We start from the raw sequence: 23016 nt of genomic DNA, 5'->3' as shown, positions 1-23016 counted from the left end.
TTCAACAGTACATCCTATAGCAATTTCTGATAGAAGTTTGAGAATGAAAGGAAGATGAAGTATGGATGTTTCTTTTGAATTGAACATGATAAGAAGGGGAATTGCAATTGTTTTGAGTTGAGCATGAAATTTTCCCTCTTCCAAGCAGCAAGCAAACTGTTCTTTTTACCTCTATCTCAAAAACCCTCATTGCACAAAAATATCTAAAACTTATAGCAGAAAGGGAGAATTTCCTTTCCAAATTTGAAAACTTGTATTGAAGACTATGGGGGGTGAATTTAACCATAGAGAGCCAACAACCAAGAATAATAAGGAAGCATAAGGAAAGTATGCATTCACCATTAAGATAGCTAACCCTAATCGTAGAAATCAAACCATAGTGATGAAAATAGGTTTTCCAAGGGGTCTTTGATATCATCCAATTTGTGTCCAAGGTCTAGAAGATGTTATAGAAGGGTAAGAGGAAAAAATTAGGCCTGAGGGGAAATTATAGTCAAGTTTTGATGGATTTTGTGATGCACTACAGGATGCAACAAGTCTGCTATAGGATGCTACAAGGTGATCTATACCACTACAAGATTGCATCCGAGGGCGCTTTGAGGTTTCCAAAGGTGGCCAAATGGTGGAAAAAGGTAGTAGGAGGCTGAGAAAGGATGTGGAAGACATTACCAAGCCTATAACACTTTAAGATACCATCTTGCACAAGGAAAAGATAGGCTAATGATCTCTAGAAAAACTATGATTTTTTTGTGCACAAAGAGTTTTAGAAAAATGATTGAAAATGGAATGAAGGTTTCAATGGAGAAGATGTGAATGCGATGGATATTATGCTACTTTTCTCTACAAACCAATAGAGTTCACTTGCAAAGAGAAAGTTTATTTTTTTTTGCTTGAAAATATTGTTAAACAAATTACTAATTTGCAAAAAAGCAAGGCCATGAATGAGGTAAAATTAGGTGACTAAGTTGCTCAGACGATGAGCAACACTTTTTGTAGGGGGGTACGATGGGTCTCCAAATTAGATACAAATTAAGGTCCATCTGACCATCCTTCAGCACATTTAACCTCTCTTTGCATTTGATAACATGTTTTTGAGCTATAATGTGTTCATTAGGAAGGTTTAGAGATAATTGCATATTATGTGCCTAATATTATTTATTTTTTTCATAATATTGAGTAAATTATGAATGAGATAATATAGGGATTTTCTCCCTGCTACAAGACGGACCAAGATTGGATAATAAATGAACAAGATATTATGAAATTATTGAACATATTCAATGTTGAGAAAACTAGGGCAAACATAATTTTATATGTTTTCTCTTATACATTGACAATTCTTGTGATATTAGATTAGTCCATAATAATTATTATTATGTTGTGTTTTTATCATCAAGACAATTCCAATAACAAATATCAGACTGCAAAACAAGAACACCCATGCCAAGGAAAAACCCCTCCATAAGGGAAAACCCATAAACTTCTTTTCTTATAGAAATTCAGAGAATACTTTCAAAACCTTCTATCAAGACAACTCACCAAGTGATAGGCCATCCACCCATACAACAATGCTTCTTTCTTGAACTTGGTCTATTTTTATTTTTGTTCAAAAGTCTGAACAAAGATAGTATCCTTCCCATATGTGCAAGTTTATCACATAAAGAATTTTTTGCCCAAACCAAACAACAAGACTTTCTCCTTCTTCCTCACTACCTTCTCCTTTTGTCGCTCTTGTTAGAGTCGGTCTTTTCAGTCCTCCGTCAGAGATCAAAACTCTTTCTGCATTTCATTTTTAGGTGTCTCGCTCAATTCACTCAATTGCATTCCGCTAGGGTCATACCATTGTCTGACGGAAGGGCATGGTTTTCTCATTCCCCTCATGTTTGTATCTGTCGGCTTGTGATTGATCATTAAAGTCCATCAGAATTCATCAAACTCAATGTTTCGGTCATTTATAGTCATGGATGGTCTTTGGTCAGTGAAGAGTCTTGTAGAGTTTTTAGGTTTAGGGTTTTGTCGACTGAGTTTGCACGAGAGGTTCCAAAACAGTCTCTATTACAAAATTTCATCATCAATTAATGCTCAAGAGAGATTCTTCTTCAAAACTCCGTTTTGAAGAAGAAATCATTAGATTTACTTTCAAATATGAAATTATTCAAAGTTTTTCAGTTGAATATGTTCACATGCTACCTCGCCATCATCCTTTGCCGAAGTTCAACGCCACCATCGCCTGCAAAATCAACCAAAATCCATCGTTTTAGCCAGGAAAATGAGGAGGAAGTTGCTGATAGTGAGCAAGGTGAGAACTGGTTTTCTCTTACAACAGTATCGAGGATCTGTGGGAATACATTTAAGAGTGTTGCGTGTTTTTGACTCCCAATCTCCACTGATGGCTGCAAAATTTCCAGAGGCAGTGCTAAGTGATAAATGCTTGAAGAAAATTTGTCATCTAAAGTCTTCTGGCTCTCCTCTATCATCGTTGGATTCAATTGGTAATAATGGATTTTAGGTATTTATGGTTCATGAAATAATTACCTGTCTTTTAGGCAAACAAAAAGCCACTCATAGAAAAAATTGATCTTTATGAGAAGATTGTGTCAAATCGTCGCTGCCTTTGTTATGAGTCAATGGTTGGAGCAGGCTTCCCTGTCATATGTTCTTTGGATCGTTTAATAGCATCCGGTGATCCTATACAGTGCATCACGGGTGCTCTAAGTGTTACATTGGGATATGTAATGAGTGAACTATAAGGAGGACACCCTTTCAGTTAAATTGTTCAAGTAGCTAAAATCCTAGGTTACATAGAACCAGATCCACGTGATAACCTTAGTGGAATGGATGTGGCAAGGAAGGCTTTGATCCTAGCTCAGTTGCTTGGCTGGCGAATCAACTTGGAGAATGTTGAGGTTGAGAGTCTTTGCCCTTCTGAAATGGGACCAGATGTTATGTCAATTGAGGATTTCCTAAATAAAGGCCTTCCAACACTTGATGAGGAAATGGTAGAGAGGATTAAGAATGTTGTTTCAAATGGCAATGTTGTTCATTATGTGTGTAAAATTGACCATTCCAGGTGTAAAGTAGGGCTTTTGGAGCTGCCGGAAAATTCTCCAATAGGGCAACTGAAAGGAAGCGATAATATGGTAGAGGTATATAGTCGATGCTACAAGGCACTACCACTGGTTATTCAAGGAGCTGGAGCTGGTAATGACACCACAGCGGCAGGAGTTCTAGCGGATATCGTTGATTTACAAGATCTATTTCATTCTTGTGACTAGGTTCCTCTATGTTGTAACTATTTGCTACTCCTTTGAAACTGTTTGAAGAAACCTTTGCCATCTTGCACGATGTTTTCATGTGTGAATTTATTTGTGAATCAAACCTCATATCATAAGAATGGGATAATTGATATCTTGATTTCTTCCGTCAGTTCTGTTAAAATTTGATCTAGTCAGTTTTGATGCTAGGCTGAGTGGTGCGGCGCTTGGCTAAGTGGCGCGACACACTGGGAGCGCGCGGCGTATTGGGCGCCTCCACGCAGTGTAGTTTTACATGGGCGTGCAGCGCAGCGCATTGGGTATGCTGCGCGACGCACAGGGCAGACAATCAAAATTTTTATCGTTTCTCTGCAAAAATGCAAATCACTCAGCTCTTCTCGCTCTATGTTGGTTTAAGTAATAGCTGTCTGCTGGTATATTGATAAATGCTAATCCTAAATTGGCGTGTGAACTCAGAGTCAAAGCAAGAAAATTCAGATGTAGTTCTGAAGCTTCGATGGCACAATAGATAAATAAATCTCCCAATGCTTCGATGGAAGAAGGATTCTATGACTTTCGATGGGTATAACAGTGTCATGCAAAGCCTGATCTCGACACTCTGTCTTGGCAGCCTGAACTCCACGCAAATGTTGTCTCGACATCTATGTCTCAATGCTCTATCTCAGCAGATGCTCTGTCTCCTCCATAATGATAATAATCTCAGGATCGCAGTCACTGCGTACCTGTGAAAAAGGATCATGTGACATCTCAGTCACTGTCTCTTGATAGCTACGAAACAAACTCTTGAAAATGTGGAACGCAGTCACAATTGAATGCAGTATTTGCCAGACACAATTGGAACGCAGTCAAAATAACAGTGATGGTCCCGAAAATACACACACAACATCATTATAAAGTCTAAGATCTCAGTCATATGTTCATAGTCTCGATGTAATAAAGGAAGTCATGATCTCGGTGAAATTATTTCGATGCAATTGCCATAGATGTATTCCGTGATTCGTTTGAAACAGCTCAGACCAATGCATGGTTGGAAAATGCCTATGTCTTTTCGGCTGGAGCTGAATTTAAACGTATGTACACGTGTTCCTCAGAAACTACGTGGCTATCTCCATTCTGGGCACGCAAAGGCTGCTCAAAGGGATAAAGGGCGCATAAAGGAACTACGTGGCTTTGCTCAGAGGGATAAAGGGCGCATAATCATACGCCTTGATCCTGCTAAACAGAGTAATGAATTTGTTGCGATTTGGATGCACGTGGTATTAAAGGAGAATTGCAGCTGGGTGCGTTCATTAAAGGCAAAATTTTAATGGAAAACCATTTTTATTGAAAAATTAGTTTTTATTCAGATGACAAATGTAAAAGAAAACTAAACAATTCGCAGAGCGGCCTCCAAATAGATAGTCCATCAACAGACAGCTGAGATATCTTTAAAGACAACTGGTCAAACTGAATATCATTTGCCAGATGAGACTCTGGGAGATGATCAATTCAAAACGGACAATCGTGATAAGGAAGGCTTTTATGCTAATATTGTTCCAGATACAGTTGAACGCAAAACTGTGGCTGTTGAGGGGTACAAGGCACAAAGTGAGATGGTGATTGAACGTCTTGACAGATTGATCAATGCGTGGAAGAAAGGAAGGAATCTGTTGTGGTTGAAAGTGTGCATTTGAGTCTGAACCTTGTGATGGGGCTCATGAAAGGACACCCATCAATTATACATTGCAAATGAAGCGAAGCGTTTAGAGCGCTTTGCAATTCATTGCGAAGTATATGACCTTCGGTCCTGCACAGAACAAGTATGTTAAATACATTTATAATATCCAGGCAATTCAGGATTACCTGTGTAAATGAGCTGGCCAACATAGATTTCCAAAGGTCAATAATATTAATGTGGATTAAAGTGTTGCCTCTATACATGCTACAATATCTAGCTGTTTACGCATAAGAGATATAGGTGAAACCTCTATAACCTGGTGACAAATACAGTAAAGGAGTATATGAAAAGTATCACAATGTCTGTGCTGCAAACTCAATTAGCTCAAAGGGTATGTTTAAACTTATTCAGAGACAAGGTCCTTTTGGGCGTTTCATGGAACTTGTTAATACTGATGGATCTATTGCTAATTATAAAAATTGGTTTCAAACGGCAAAAGAGAAGATGAAAAGTCAAAAGCCAAAAGGGAAGACCGAAACGCCTAAATTTAAAACGTAGATATCTACCATGGCAGAAAAATAGGATTTGGTTACCTATTTTTGACTTCAGTTATGATTCAAAGGGTCTCCGCTACAACTTTTTCCGTTTTGTCTTATATCTTCATGATTTTAGTGAAACTGCCCCCCATTTGTGACGATCTATTTTCCCACAAATTGATTCTATTTATTGTGTTTAAAATCCTTTGTGAGGGGTGAGAGAGAGTTCTGGAAACATGTGGGAGGAAAAAACCCAGCACTATCACTGTACAATTTTGACAGAGAAATAATTAAATGGTGCAGCTCTGATTTGTAAGATTCTTGCAGTATGAGTTTAGCATGTGTTTCTTCTTTATGTTTCATATGTTTTTGTTATGTTCACAGTTCATTCATAATCATTTTCAGCTGAATGCTTTTACAATAAGAAAGGTAGAATCCATTTCTTGCTCTGCCTTGAGGAAGTGTTCAGAATTTGTGTGTCTTCTTCTGCCTGAAAAGGATTCATTGGTTAATGCCCTTTTTAGCTTCTTAAACAGTCTTTTCATCCCATATTATTTAAAACCTCATGCCTATCTCGCCTTATGAAATACTCTGTGCCTTTGATTAAATCTCTCTGCTCACGTTGTTCTTTGTCCCATACAGCCCAACAACTTAGTCATTTAATCAAATATCCCTCATTCATATTCATTTACTAGCCTAAAATCAGTTCCCATTTTAAGTCATCTCGGACTCTATTGATCATTTTATCGAGATATACCTGGAGAGAGCCCTCTCTTGTCCTCGTAGGGCTAGCTATGAGGCTGAGCTTGGTTTGATGTTGCCTTGAACCTCGCCTTCCTTCAGCCTGAGGCAGATTCGAGTGCTAGCAGCTCTGAAATTTCCTTAGACTTTTTAAGAGTGTGAAATTGCATGAGTGTGTCTAAGGAGGTTAAATAAATCTTCCTTATATAGTCTCTTGGTGGGGTGAAATTATCTCTAATGGGGCCGACTTGATGGGTTGACCAACCCATCACTTGGTAGTTTCTAGATCTTTTTACATACAAAAATAATTTATTTTACATTGATTCAAGAGCCCACCAATGGACTTTACATCACGACCTTGAATTTGACCTTGTCAAAACCCTAGAGCACACAATGGGTTTTAAACCTAAGACAAAATAATCAATGGGCAAGAAACCCGTTCTCGAATAAATAATTTTCTTTAGCAAAAATACATTTTTCTTTTATTTTTCTTTTGACAAGTACTTTGATTACATCAAGTCGTGGTACACAGAAAATTATGAAGACCGAAGCAAGTTACCATTTTTAACACTTCCTCTTAACTAGGGAGGTATTCGTAATTGACAACAACAAGTACATGGAGAGTACAAATTCAATAAGTTCTCATAAGAAGATTTAGAATAGTAATCCATCTCATAAGCTATCTTATCAACTTACACCAGAGCATATCATCACACTAACCAACATTGTCACATAGCAAGGCCTTGATTAATAACATTGTCTCTCCACAAGATCATAACACAATGTTGGAAAGACCAATGACTAATAGACACCATCATCATTGTCTCTCAAGGCATATACCCCACCAAGGTGTTCACAACATATGTCCTTTTAGGATAATTCTTATCTTCGAGTAACACATCCTCAAGGAATTTCCTCTTAGACTTCTCTTACCTATTGGATTCCCTACCATATCCTCAAGGAGTATCATAATCTCATATGCTTACCCAATCCTCCATTCTTTCTTCAAAACATGAAAACAATAATGATGTTTCTATCTCCCCCTCTCAACTAGAGAAGATATACTCATTCCTATAAAAGGAATATACCTAATCTCCCTCTTACCCAAGGACTTGTCCAAGCTCCCTCTTAACTAGGGACTTGTTACCAATAGAAGCTATCTACTCTTTGGTGGATATCATGGTACTATTATCTCCTTGTAAGGCTCCTCCTTTTGATTTCATGAATCTTCAATTTCTTCATTCTAGAGCCTTCATCTTCGTAGGGAATCATCCATCCATCACTTTCCTTCAATGAACCATAGGATTAAACCAACAGTCATGTCATCTATATTTGCATTGGAAATTGATCTTCCAATCCACAACTAGTTTTTCTTCACATAGCTACCCCTTCCAAGTCATCAATCTTTCAGGATCTTCCATCCAATCACACGAGTACTAGTTGTAGGTGACATCTACAACTCTCTTATGGTAGCCCTATTTCAACCTAATCAGATGTTGTTCAAAATGAATATCAAATCAAAGTTACCTTTTAATATGGCCTTTCATCATGACATATTCTTCTAGCAACATCAACATCCTGCATATTCATAAACACATCTCCAAGACCATCTATTCAAGCACCTCATATTTCATATGAGGACATATTATGTTGATTTCATCTTATCAATATGTGAACTAGTTCAAGGCATATTATCTTCATGCCTTTATGCATATTTCTAAAGGAACAGATCATTTTTCCTGATCATGCCCATGAGATAGAGAATTCATCCATTATATCGCAACTATATGATGACATGAATTATTTTATTAAATACATATATACTTCTCTTCTCTTTTTGGTCATCTAGACTCCCTTTTGCAGCTTCCTTTCCTTGCTAGAAAGTACTTCAACCATCTTGACATGTTACACTCTTATGTCATCATACCATCATCCTTATAAAAAAAGGATCCCACACAAGGTGGAATGTAGACCATCAACAAAGCATTTTCTCTTTCCAAGTGAATCTTCTTATTAATATTCTAGTAGAGGATCTCGATGATCCTTATCCTGCAAATGCTCCTTTCTAATGATGATGATGTATGATGGTTTCTTCTATCATGCTAGATGAATTTATTTCAACCTTATATGTTGCTAGTTTGGTTGTCCTTATATGCTTCCAATGAAGATTCCATGAGCTATTTTCTTTCTATCATGATGACAGCTATAACAATCTAGACTTTGACATCAACTATCCTTTCAAGATTCTATGATAATGTCATCTCAAACGAGGATCCATAAATGATCCTTATTAGAAAAATATTTATATCGACTAGCTTATTGCTATATCACGAATTCTTCTGTATGTTTGAAATTAACTCTTCCATGCATCCATCATTACACAATTATATCATGGATTTATCAGAGTGCCCAAGAATCCAAGGGTTTTTATAGTTCCCTCCTTCCACCATGCTTACCAAGAAAAAGGATCAATTCATCCTTCTTTATTTACTTCTTGTACCTACATCATGCATTGACAAGTTTACCCAAGTGAAGTAATAATAAAACATGATGTTAATCTATGGTTACCATGAGACTTAGAGGTTGAATACCTAGGGTTTTCAAGTGACAACCCTAGACCAATGGTTTCATATATGTAACTCATCAACCTTATCCACGCCTACTAGACATGAGCCCTATATTGTGTACAAACCCTAAGGACTGGGGGTTAGGGTTTCTTTGAGGGAACATAATAGGATATGACTATGTTTTTACTAGAGTCAACAATTTTTAATAATAAACCCCAGAACCATACAATCAACCAACACTTAAACAATATACGATGGATCCTTAACAAAAATATACCATACATACCTTATGGTTACATACTTGTAGTGGCTAGAAATTTCAGATGCCATAGTTCCTTCATTGTTTTCCTTCAAGGTGTGCATCAACTCAAGATATATTTTCCTTCTCTAGGAACAATATCATTACTCTTCTACAAATCTTAGAGGGTTGCCTGCAACGATATACTATTTCTCATGGAAGCAAAACATGAGCTTCCTTTAAATAGAAGATTGTCACAATATCGAGACCCTACTGTTGCTTCCTTCAAACTTTTGAATCCGCCTTCTGCCTGTAGTGGCAAAATATGTAGCTTTTTCATTGATGTCTATACCCTAGGACTAGGGTATCAATATAGAGCTTTAATAATTATTTCAATATCATCACTATATCTTTTGGAAAAACCTCCATAGCTCGGCTTCCACTGATATGAGTAGTATATATATATATATATATATAGATATATATATATATCACCGTAGAAGGCACAAATTATACCATTGATACTTGTACTAACTCCACAAGTCAACATATACTCTTATGATGACAATAAATGATGTTATAAGAATATTTCTTCGAAAGTTTAGATTGACTTTCATATAATTCGATCTTGTTTTCTTCCTGAATACCCAGGATTGATGAAATATTAGTAGCCAATTGTACAGGAGGTCTTGACTCTTTGTCTCAAGAGTATTTGGACCTTATGCTCAGGCATAGAGAATATTTTGTCTAGATGATATTTATGAGACTATTCTTTCATATTTGTGCTCAAAATATCCCTTGATCAATATTTCGTACGCATAGGAGTAATGTAAATATCTTGAAACTCATAATTATGCTTGAACCTAAATTTAAAGGAGGCCTTGACTTTCCTTCAAGGTGAAAATGAAAACACTTTGCACTTATCCAAGGATACTTATGCCTAGGACTTGAAGATGGATGACAAACTTTTAAAACAATCTGATTACAATGCATAAGATTAGGATGGGTCTCCGAATTCTTATAGAATTATTGTGATTACACTTTTATGCTCAATTAGGGGGTTCAGATTCTTTTTCCAAGTGATTGTAGCTTCATTTTATTATTATCAATATGAAGGTTTATGCCCATAATTTTGCAATAAGAGTCTTGTCTCCTCCTTTCAATTCAACGAACTTTTTCTGGGAGATTTTAGCCAAAAGAACTAATATTCATACTCATAAAATTTTGGATCTGAGGTAGAACAGAGATTTCAGATTCCTATTTTTCATGAAAAAATCCCTAGAACTTTGATATTTTGATAGATGAATTCATATTTTATTGAGTTAGAGGAATAGCCCCTTAGATCTTGAAAAACATAGTTTATATATATATATATATATATATTCATTCTCCTAATATAGGGTTGCAAATTTATTCCTATGACAAGGGCTAGAAATTATGCCTAGAATTTGGAACTTCCTTTTCTAGGAGCTTGGTCCTAGCCAACAGTATTCCTTAGATTGTGTTGAGGCCTTTAATGATCTCATTCCTCCCCTTATGCAAGAAAACCATGCTCTAATACCATGTTGAGAAAACTAGGGCAAACATAATTTTAAATGTTTTCTCTTATTATGTTGACAATTCTTGTTATATTAGATTAGTCCATCATCATTATTATTATGATTTGTTTTTATCATCAAGAAAATGCCAATAAAGAAGATCACACTGCTAAAAAAGAACACTAGAAATAGGATCCACGTAAGGGAAAAACCCCTCCACAGGGGAAAACCCAGAAACATCTCTTCTTATAGAAATTCAAGGAAGACTTCCAAGACCTTCGATCAAGACAACTCACCAAGTGATAGGCCAACCACCCATACAACAATGCATCTCTCTTGAACTCGGTATGTTATTATTTTCCGATCCAAAATATGAACAAAGATAGTATCCTTCCCACACATGTGAGTTTGTCACATAAATTTTTTTTTTTCCCAAACCAAACAACGAGACCTTCTCCTTCTTCCCTGTTACCCTTCTCCTTTCTCTCGCTCTAAAATCTCCTCGGACTTTTTAAGAGTGTGAAATTGCATGAGTGTGTCCAAGGAGGTCAAATACCTCTTCCTTATATAGTCTCTTGGTGGGGTGCAACTGTCTCTAGTGGGGCCAACTTGGTGGGTTGGCCGACCCATCACTTGGTAGTTTCTAGATATTTTTACATGCAAAAATAATTTCTTATACTTTGATTCAAGTTCTATACAAGGGAATCTTCATAATGACCTTGAATTTGACCTCTTCAAAACCCTAGAGCACACAGTGGGTGATAAACCTAAGACAAAATAATCAATGGGCAAGAAACCTATTCTTGAATAAATAATTTTCTTTTCTTTTTCTTTTTACAAGTACTTTGATTACATCAATTAATGGTACATATAAAATTATTAAGATCTAATCTAGTTACCATTTTCAACATTCTAGAGTTGTAGTGATTAACAAAATCTAGGGAATGTGTTCCTTGCCATTTAATGAGTAATCCTACTGTTGAGAACCAGATCCATTTTTTTAGGGATTTTGGAGGGGAAATATGCCTCCTTTCAAGGAGGATTCTTCCCCATCAATTTGTATAAGTACCAATTCGAATTTTCCTCTAGGGGCATGTATATTTTAGTCTTCTTGTGAAGAAAACGTGTTTTTTAACAACTCTACTTTCATTTCTAGTAGGGATGTACTTGGATTGATTCAAATAATGAAGTTTGGTGTCATTTTTAGCTACTAAGGCTTGGTTTCCTTCATATGACTTTGAGTATCCTTGGGCTTGGCCGTATCAGGAGCCTCAGAGCCATGTTGTACAATTTCTTTATCTTCTTTGAATGTTTTGTTCACTTGCATTTCCTATTTTTGCACTTAATATTCATGCTTCATTTGTTGTAGGTTAGATTGGCTAAATGACTGAAATAAGTGGTTTTGGGGTTAATTAAAATATTTACAATATCCATCCATCCTTATAACAACATTTCAAATTCATATTCATCATTGACCTACTTGGATTGGTTTACTAGTTCACAATTTTGGAATTTCTGGGAGTATCCTATAGCAAAATAGTAGTAATTTTCTGCTAAATTTTATCACGTGTTAATGAGTTAATTTCAAGTTTATTCCACTTATATTGAATCTCAAAAACATCCGAATTAATAAAAAAATTACCCCATAGCATTTGGAATTGATTAGATTAGGCATTTGGGTACTTAGATCAACTTCCTAGTTCATTGCTCTGAAATTTCCGTTTTTTAGTAGTAATTTTCTGCTGAATTTTAGAACGTGTTAAAGAATATATTTAGAGTCTATTCCACTTGTATTGATTCCCAATAAAATTCTTATTAACAAAAAAAATTACCCCATAGAATTTTCACTTGATTTGGTTAGCCATTTGGTAGGTTAACTAGCTCATTGATTATGGAATTTCTAGCTTTTAGAGTAGTAATTTTCTAGTAATATTTAGCACATGTTAACAAGGGTATTTTTGAGTGATTCCACTAGGATTGGATTCCTAGGAAATTCCACTTAATAACAAAATTTACCCCATCTCATTTTCATTTGATTTTCTTGGGCATTTGGCAAGTTAACTCAAGAAACATAAATCTTATAACAATCCTGTAGTAGTTTTTTTTGAGATATTCCTTGCTCATGTTCACTCCAAACTCATGGTAGAAGTATATTTATAGCATATGAATGCTATAAGACCAATTTGGTTGAGTTGAGGCTTGGTTAGGTTGCCATTTAACTTTTACATTACTTTCTTCTTGAATGTTGATTTATGTAATTAGTTTGGATTTTCTTTCCACAATTTACTTTACGCTAAGTTTGATTTCCTTCTTGCAATAGTAATATAGGACTTTCCTTCCGATAAAAATAGAATATATTTCCTTTAATGTCAATTCCTTTCCAGAAAGATAGAGTAAATTTTATTGGTTGTCATTGTGTTTTACATTTTTGCAAATAGAATAGATTTCCTTTCTACCATTTACTTTCCAACAGAAGTAGAATAGTTTTTCTTATTATTATTTACCTTTTGCAACTTAGGATTGGTAGCTTACCTAGATCTTTGCTCATTTGAATTTATTTCATTTCTTTATTTCACTTGCATCAAAGTGATTTAGACTTGGAAGAGGAAGGTACCTGTTGCACATATAGTGTCGGACCCTCTTAAGTTTGTATGAACCCTAGGTTGATAATTTAAGTTGATAGCCTTGGGAGTTGCAGAATTCTTGTTGCAATATTGGGGCTCAAAACTTCCCACTCCAAAAAATCTATGCCTGTTAGCGTAGGTAGCATCGTGGCCATGGTAATAATTAATGGAAAGAAATGAGGTGGGTATGGCCTGCTCATGACCCACCACAAGTAATCCAAACAACCCAAGAAAACCCCTTAGAGTACTAGATGTGTGTCCCTCCCTTTATCTAACCTTTGATTTGTTTTCACATAATTTATAAAATTCCCAAAAATTCACATAGGGATATTTACATTTACAAGGTGCAGTAAAAGGGTTGTTGCAACTTCTTTTTGACATACTTTTTGAACTACTTCCAAGAGATGTCTTTTTCTTGGATTCATTTCACATCCTTGAAATATTCCCACCATATGGATGCCTTTCCACACATATTAAATATTGCTACTCTTTCCTTCATGTTTGTTGAAAAATCAAGCACATGGAAGTATTTCTTCTATCCTAATAGCCATGCTTCATCTTGCTCACCTTTCTTGATCTCACCATTGAAGGTGAGTGGGTTTTCCTTGAATTCTTCATGTAATGAAACTTTATAGTGATCCTTCTTCTTCTTTCTTTATGTGAGTTGTTACTACTCATCTCATTTGAGCTAGTTGTCCCATCACTAGAGGAATCAAAGGAGGAGGCTTCACTGGAAATGACCACATTCCTACTTCGATGTATTTTCTTAGAAGTAATATTCCTTGTATTTTTTTTTATGGAAAATTCATGTTTTTGATTTTTTTAAGGGCTATCCTTTTTTTAGATGGGTATTTTCCATCATTGTCAGCATTTGGTCCCTACTACAACTGCTTTTGACTTTCAAATAAGTTTTGTAGGAATGTTGCATTTAATTATTCCTATATTTCTTACTCTTTGATCAATCTTTCATTATCTACTTTGCAACTCCAAAGGTCTTCCTTCAAACTCTTAATTGTCTTAATAAGTTTGGGAGATCTTCCCTCTTCTCTCCCCTTTTCCTCAGAGGAGATCATTTCAATACTAATCCATGTATTTTTATTGGACATGTTTCTCTTTCTTTTCACTTATGGAAAGTCTTATTATGTGCTAAGACAATACACAACTATTAGTACCATTAAAATGATAGAAATTAAATATGGCTATTACCTTTACTTATTTTTTTCTAGGCTTATACCCGCTTGCATATTTATCTTGTTGCATCAAACTCAAGTTAATCTTCAAGGAACATTAGTGTATTCATATATACAATAAAAATAATTTCACATAAGTACACATGCATGCATATATATTATTTAAAAACTTAAATTATTTCCTATACTCAATCCCATCAAGGTTGAGTGTTGAGCCTTAGATTTAATACCACTTTGTCACACAACAAACCCCCTAATCCTTCATTAGGGACACGGGGCATCTCATTTTTCTCAATCCTAGTCCCTTAAATCTTGGTTAAAGATATGAGGTGTCAATTTTTTTCTTGTTTCTTTTGTGCATTGCTAACATAAAAATTAGTTCTAATTTTAGGAGCATTCAAGAGACCCTATTTCCTCAAGGAATATCTCTAAAATTATAGTGAACCAAGATCTGAAACTTCTACCACAACTACCTTGAGATATCTTCTATGTTTCCTCTAAGTTTCAGGACCCTAAACCTCAAAGAAGTTATAGTGAAAATACCATCCTATCAAAGTCTAATTTTGTGAGCATTTAGGATACATGGCTTTCTTAGAGCATATATCCAAGATTATAGTAAACCAAGATTTGAAAATTGAAACAGGTGTCCAATGAGATTTCCCCTCACTGTGGTCCAAGTTTCAGCCTCTGAAACCTCCCATAAACAATTTATAGTGAAAATTCCATACCTCTTTAATCGATAAATCACATGGTGGCTTCCACCTTTAAACTCCAAGAATGACTCCAAAACTCTTCCTCAACTTATTTTTCACACCCTGGATTTCTTTAAAGAAAAGGACAAATTTGGGATTTCTAGCCTTTAAATAAAATTAAAGAAAAATTAGCATGCAATTAACATGGAAGACACGTATGCCCACAACTAACCCATAAGAATTTTTTCCTCTCAAGAGATCATAATTTGTTTGTTTTCCCCTTCATTAAGATCTATATATATTTTTTAATTAATAAAAATAAACATTACATCACATCATATAGTTTTAATTCACAGAATAAACTTTGGTACCCAGTTGTATAAGTTCTTAATTACAACAAAAAAACTGAGAAAATAAAAAGGTTGTCACACAATTGTTGTCGCATCACAACATATCATCTACAATAAAAACACATATAGATATTCTATCAATTACAGGAAAGATGAAAAACTCAAACTCAACCTCCGTCACATTTAGGTTAGGTTGGAATTGAGTGAAAGGACAATTGGAAAAGATAATATGTTTGCCACCTTTCCTCCCCACTTTTATGCTTTTACCTCTTCTTTAATGGTAGAAAATAGACCCCAAAAAATATAAAAAATAAAAATAAATAAAAATAAAAATAAAAATCACCATAAACTCTTAATATTATTCTATTTAAATCAAACCCCTTAACTTAATTGAATGGCATCTTTATGAACATCGATAATCTTATTAGCCCATAAAAAGGTTCAACCTCCTTTTTTTTTTGTGCAAGTTCATTTGCAAAAGCATTATCCAATTTAGGTTTATAGGTGAAAGTTAAACAAGTTCCTAATGTTCTCATTTGCAAAGGAATTATCTAATTTAGGTTTATAGGTGAAAGTTAAACAAGTCACTAATGTTCACTAATGTGGATAATGTTCATTAATGTGGATAATGGATAGGTGCAATTTTGACCTTGACCCACGAAAAATGAGAGTTTTAAAGGCTATAATTAATTCCATAAAAAAATATGTTTGTACTAGATATTTTATTGTATATGTATATCTACTTTGATTTAGTTAGTTGTAAAAAATTATATATATTTAATATTATAAATTAAGTAGAGTTATTTTATAAAAAAAAAAAGAATTATAAATAAATTATAAAATCTACCACATAAATCTACAAATAGAAATAAATTATCTTATTTTACTTATAATAAAATAAAAAATAAATAAATCAATTTAAAATGTAATAATGAGATGTTTTTGTTAAGTATAAAACAAAACAATAGTAAATGAGAATTTAATGAATGTAAAATAGCACAATTACATTAGTAAATGTGGTTGATATACGTTGAAGGCATCATTTTCCATCATTTATATAATGTTGTGACTATATTAAACTATAATGAGCAATTTACCCTTCATTCAATTAATCCAAAAATATACCATTATAAATTTTTAATTAATTAAACCCTAAATTTTTTTTAAGTTAGAAAATAAAACTAACTTTAAAAAAATGAAATTTGATATAACAACCTAACAACGCTCACTCTGATCAACGGAATGTTATGAATCTTTCAATTGTTACAAAATGAGTATTTCCTAATCATCACACAATGGGCCACTTTTTCCTACATCTAAGCGATAATTTCATTGGAGATGTTAAACCCTATTATTGTTGGAGTTCCAAAGACTACTCATCCTCAAAATCTAATAGATGGGAGTTGGTGGGTTAAATACAACTGATGTCAAAATTAATTATAAACAATGATATGTCGTTCTTGATATTTTATTTAAAAATTCCAAATCGAGAAGGCAAGATAAACTAGAATTCATCTGTGAAAGGTAAAGAAGGGTCAGAATTCTATAGAATTCTTGTCTTCCTTCCTTTCTAGCAAACATGGAATATTTGAAATCAAATTGATGGAATATTGGTTTTGTATTCGGTCTTCTCCTTAGATACTCAGATATCTTGCCTTTGTTCGATGGGACCAACCCTCTGGCTGTCTTTCTTGCCGCTTTTCTTTATCGCTTTCCACCATTCGTCTATAGACCTGAACACGACATTGTGCGGTGAAACTCATCCCATAGCCTATCTCCTGAACCCTAATCTAGGGGTTGAGGCCCATAGCGCTTCTTTAACGGATATCCAAAACTCGTTCTTTTTCCAGCTTCCACACCAGACCAACAACACTTAGCCTAACCTATAGCCTTACTTACCGGTAACCCATGCTAAAGCGCAATATGTGGGCAATAGTCAATCCTCATTAAGCTTTAATGTGGGACCGTGGAATCTGGGGAATGCATTTCTTGTAAGAATAGCAATTTACGCCTGTTTATCCTCATTTATGCATACTTATATGAAATTTATAGATATTGGTATGGACGGCACCACGGTGACACCGACACCAACCAAGCACCCGAGTTAATTCGACGTATGTGACTGGCTTTCCTAACCTTCCCGCACGCGGGCTCGAAACCTTGCGTTGTAGCTATGTAACGAAGCTCTCCTTGTAACAATGAATTGTAATTCTAACTGGTGGGTGTAGTTTGAGATGTAAATGCAGTTCTGTGTAGGATTTGCATGGGCTACACATGCCTCCTCCCTCCTGCGTCACCATGAGAGGTGTAACGAGAACGAGTGCCTTTAAGTTGGCAAACACATAGTTTTTTCAGAAAGGATGGACAGGGACTAGGTGACCGTACCACTCGCGTTCATCTCAGGTAATGTTCTTCCTTATTCAAGCTAGTCATTCCTTCGCCGTATATGAATGAATTCGACGTTCGTATATCTATTCCCACTGATAATAGGAAGGAAGGAGTTGCTCTCTGCTGCTCCCCCTCTCTCCATGCCCGCGGAGGATGAAGATGTGGAAGGTTCAAACAAGTGGATTAAATAAGGAATAACGAGATTGGATTGAATAAGGAATAGCGAGAGAACGAGTGCAGCATACAAAACAAAAATTTGCGGCAAGAATTGACCTCTGAGAGAATGAGTGCAGAATACAAAAACAAAATTTGTGGCAAGAACCAACATCTCATAGTTGTCTGATGCATTTCTGCAGCGGAGCTTGGCAAGCACAATCTTTATCAGGTCAGGCTGGGTAATACCTGGCTTAGCTGCAAGAAAGTAGTCTCATCAATTCAAAATGTCCTTGGTGAAAAGATTGAGGAAGCACAAAGCATGCGAACAGAGAGGATGGACTGGGAGTAGGTGACCATGCCGCTCGCATTCATCTCAGGTAATGTTCTTCCTGGCTAATACTTGGCTTAGCTGCAAGAAAGTAGTCTCATCCTTCTTTTCTTCATTATGCTCAGGCAGGTTCTCTTCCCTCTGCAGCGTCTAAATCTTGCAGTGTTTGAATCTTGCTGGTTAAGATGGCCTGAACCTGAACCCGGTTTTCTCGGTTTTCTTCATTATGCTCAGGTAGGTTCTCTTCCCTCTGCAGCGTCTGAATCTTGCAGCGTCTGAATCTTGCTGGTTAAGATGGCCCGAACCTGAACCTGGTTTGCTGGCTCAGAAATGAAACAATAGCGGCTCTGGGTGACTGGTTTGCTGGCTCAGAAATGAAACAATGCAGTGGTCGACAACAATGATAATGCAGGCGCTGGAAGGCTGAGCCATGTGCAAACCATGCATGAGGTTACGCTGAGCCATGTGTTATCCAGACTGAGCCATGTGTAAACCATGCATGAGGTTAGGGTATGCAGTGGTCGACAACAATGATAATGCAGGTGCAGGTGCTGGAAGGCTGAGCCATGTGCAAACCATGCATGAGGTTACGCTGAGCCATGTGCAAACCATGCATGAGGTTAGGGTGAGCCATGTGTAGGGTGAGCTATGTGTAAACCATGCATGAGGGCACGAGGAGGTTAATGTAACCTGATCTACTGATACATCCAAGATCCCTCCTTGGTTACTCGAACTAATGCTAAGATTAGTTCAGCAATTCGAAATGCTAAGGAAACAAATGAAAGGAAATAAACGCATATAAGATATGCTTTTGGCCTCCCTACCTCGGAAGAGGCCAAATATTTGGCTCTTTTGGCCTCCCTACCTTGGAAGAGGCCAAATAAGACGGTGAAGTAATATTTGGCTATTTGGCCTCCCTACCTCGGAAGAGGCCAAATAAGACGGTGAAGTTGAATGAGAAGGGAAAGAAAAAAATTTTGAAAACGGAAGATATTTGGCCTCCCTATCTCGGAAGAGGCCAAATAAGACAGTGAAGTCGGAAGAGGCCAAATAAGACAGTGAAGTCGGAAGAGAAGGGACAGAAAAAAACTTTGAAAACGGAAGATCAACTAATGTCAAATGCCATCAAACCGATTACTATAGTCTCATGCCATCAAACCGTGCCATCAAACCTATTACTATAGTCTCATGCCATCAAACCGATCACTATAGTCCCATGCCATTCCCAGATGATAGGGACTAATAAAATGTAACACGATCACTATAGTCCCATGCCATTCCCAGATGATAGGGACTAATAAAATGTAACAGTGAGAGATTCCCAGATGATAGGGACTAATAAAATGTAACAGTGAGAGATTAGAGACAGATTTTCTGGAATTTAGTTAAACCTTCAACTCTATTACACATATCGTGTTATTGATTCAAATTGCATACATATCGAATAATCCATACTATTTCTCAAACTTGACCTGATCATAGTTCGCGTAGAGGCTCATGGAAGGACTCGCACCACCACGCACAAATATACTCGACGGAGCATAGATAGAAGAGAGAAGGAATACTTAGATTAAAATCCGATATGTCACATCAACATACACAAGATTGCGCAATGGAAATGATTTTTTGTGTTTGAAGCTCCAAACCGGTAACATTGAGTCGATCAAACAATACTACCAGAGAACCACGAATTGAACCGACAAGGATGAAACCACTAACGCAGGTCATTTCATTACTTCAAGTGCCATTTAAGGTGTGATCAACCCTGTGGGGAAACATATAGACTATATGTCATTTCAATTTTATTTTTTAAATTTCAATAAATTTTTAATAACATTTGGTAAATAATTATTTTATAAATTATAACCTCAACTACTTTTCATTCATGATTTTTTAATAATTTTTATTTTTTAAATTCCAATAAATTTTTAATATCATTTGGTAAATAATTATTTTATAAATTATAACCTCAACTACTTTTCATTCATGATTTTTTAATAATTTAAAGATAAGAGAAAACCAAAAAACTGAAAAACCATTTAGATACCTTATATATTATTGGTTGGATTGTGTATTAGATGAAGAATATTTTCATATTATCAAATTTTGGCCATTCATAATTTAAAATTTTGAAATTCCTCAAATCCAATTCTAATATAAACCATGTCTTCAACCTAAAAAAAAATTAAAATCACACTATTACAAAATATGAAATTCAAATGATCTAAATTTCAAATATGTTTAAATTAACAAGGGTAAATAAAATCTAATAAAAATAGAAAAAGATGAATTAGAAATATCAATTCTATTTTTATTTAAGTATTAACTATTTTTATTTAAATTAATATTTATATCAATTTTAATGAAAAAACTTTTGTTTACCAAAAAAACAAGTGATAAGATAAATTAATTATTTTATAGAAAATTTTAATTATAAAATAAAAAATGTTTTTACATTTTCTTTTTTAAGCATATTCAAGATAATAGGAAAAATCATCTCAATATTTATCATGAGTTATACTTGTAATCATAAGAAACAACAAAAGCCCCTAGAATTTCATTGTATTTCTCAAACAATTTCAATAGTAATTTCTCATACGAAACTTATGACACAAAGCCCACAACAATATTTGAACATCATATCAAAATTATAAAATTTGATGTATTTAGGATTACAACACAAATCCCACATCAATATTTGAACATCGTATCAAAATTATAAAATTTGATGTATATGGGATTAAGAGTTTGATTTTTTTTCTCTCCCAAATATCTAACGTAATATTTCGAAAGATTTATGTCTATTCTATTTATATACCCTTTAGAACAACCCTCATAGAGAGAAATTGCTATTTCATGATAATTAATTTTGAATGGTAGGTGTCTCTTCCCTTAATAGAGATATTCAAACTAGGAATGCAATGGATTAAAATAGACTAGTTATCAGAAGTCAAAGGTTACTAATATCTAAGCGCTTTGCTATTTCATGATAATTAATTTTGAATGGTAGGTGTCTCTTCCCTTAATAGAGATATTCAAACTAGGAATGCATAAGATTAAAATAGACTAGTTATCAGAAGTCAAAGGTTACTAATATCTAAGTGCTTTTTCTTATTGAATTCCTTGCATTTGATGTTGTAGATGTCAAATTTCATCTTTAGCCTTAAGAAATAGGGTGTTTAAATTTTCAAGTATTTCCATGATGATGGATAAATTGGAAGTCAATTGGTCATATCCGATTCGCAATTGTAGCATTTTTTTGGCATGTTCTAGAGGGATTGATCAATTCTATTACTATAATTGCTCCTAAACATTATCTTAATTAACTTTAGATTTTAGTTGATAGTGATGATTTGTCAATATAGTTATTTTACACCAATCAGAGAGTACTTTCACTTCAAGTTCTGAACCTACAATGTCCTTCTCAAACTCTAGCACACAGATCAGAGCTTCTCTATTGCTACCACACTCCTTGCCATTGTAAATTGTAGGAATTATGGTGACACATATCAATGAACCCCCAATATTGTAAAACTTTCCATCAAATGCAAACAAATTATTAATTTTTACAATTTTGGCTAACTACAAACCCATAAACACTTTTAAAAGAATCAAAGCTCTCCTATCTTGGAAAGATTAATCCATTCTCCAACTCTTGTTAAAGCTTGTAAATGGGAGAAATTGATCTAGTATCCAACTCTTAGAAATCATGTCAATGGGAGATCCATGCTGAATTTTCTTGAGAGTGCTTATAACTGATTATGAATAACCATCCACTATAGGCCTATTGAACCCTCCTTGTTTGGTTGCCTGTAGTCATGTCTCCATTGTGTAGAACTCGAGAACATTATTGGTGGATGATCCCAATTATCTAGAAATACTGAATAGGGGATTGCATTGGTCATCATGAAATATTCCCCCATAGTTAGAAAGGCTTGGATTTCCCTTTGCAACATTGTCAAAGTTGTATTTGACAAAACCCTGTGGGGGTGGGCACGATGTGGATGGAGAGGAGGGGGGAGGGTAAGGGTAGGGAGTAGAGGGGGAGGTTTTTGTGATTGCTAAATGGAGAGGGAAAAAGGAAGGATGGCCTCTGATGGAGATACTTCTTAATATGAGGTAGAACAGGAGGAGAGTAGGGTGGTTTCCCAAACCCCTAGTATGGTTCTATTCCAAGCCAAATCATGATCTAAAGATTTTTTTTTTGAAGCTTCAATTTTTTCGTTCTTTTTATGGATACCACATGATGAATCCTAGAAATAGAGACCAGGACCAATTGAGCATTGAGAATTGAGCATTAGAAAGGGGAGGATCTCCAATAAAAGATCATGCTCATTAGATTAGAGATACAATTAGATTGTCTAAAGGTGGATGTTAGCCTTGACCATATTTTCCTTGCATAAACAGATTCAATGAGTATGTTCTTTACTATTTCTTAGTATGATTGGAAGAGATTGTAAAACAAGGGCCTTCATATCCTCAATTGATAAATTTTATTTACATTCATTAGAAAAAAGAGGATATCCTCTTTTGTTGTCCATGATTTCCAATATTGGTTTACCTTCATGTATATCTGGTTGTTCAGTAAGGTATTGAGATTGATTAGGTTATATTTTTTTCCAAGTTTAGGAAGTTACTGCCACAATTCCTCATAAAATTATGTTATATCGCCACCTTTAATTTCTTAGAAATTATGGTCTTGAATGGTAGATTTATTGTCTGGTCCATGTGGCTCC

At 35.1% G+C, this 23016-nt stretch overlaps 1 pseudogene; it reads left to right on the top strand.

The window, feature by feature from the left end:
• Positions 1-4258: 4258 nt before the first annotated feature.
• The window catches only part of LOC149265209 (transmembrane 9 superfamily member 7-like), a 97117-nt pseudogene continuing 78359 nt past the window's right edge, over positions 4259-23016 (top strand).

Source organism: Pinus tabuliformis, chromosome 6 (assembly GCF_031772625.1).
Source record: "Pinus tabuliformis cultivar Carrire ecotype Pingquan chromosome 6, CPIR1, whole genome shotgun sequence".
NCBI classification, from domain to species: domain Eukaryota; kingdom Viridiplantae; phylum Streptophyta; class Pinopsida; order Pinales; family Pinaceae; genus Pinus; species Pinus tabuliformis.
Note: the sequence above shows the minus strand (reverse complement) of the source record. Positions and strands in the feature narration are given on the sequence as shown.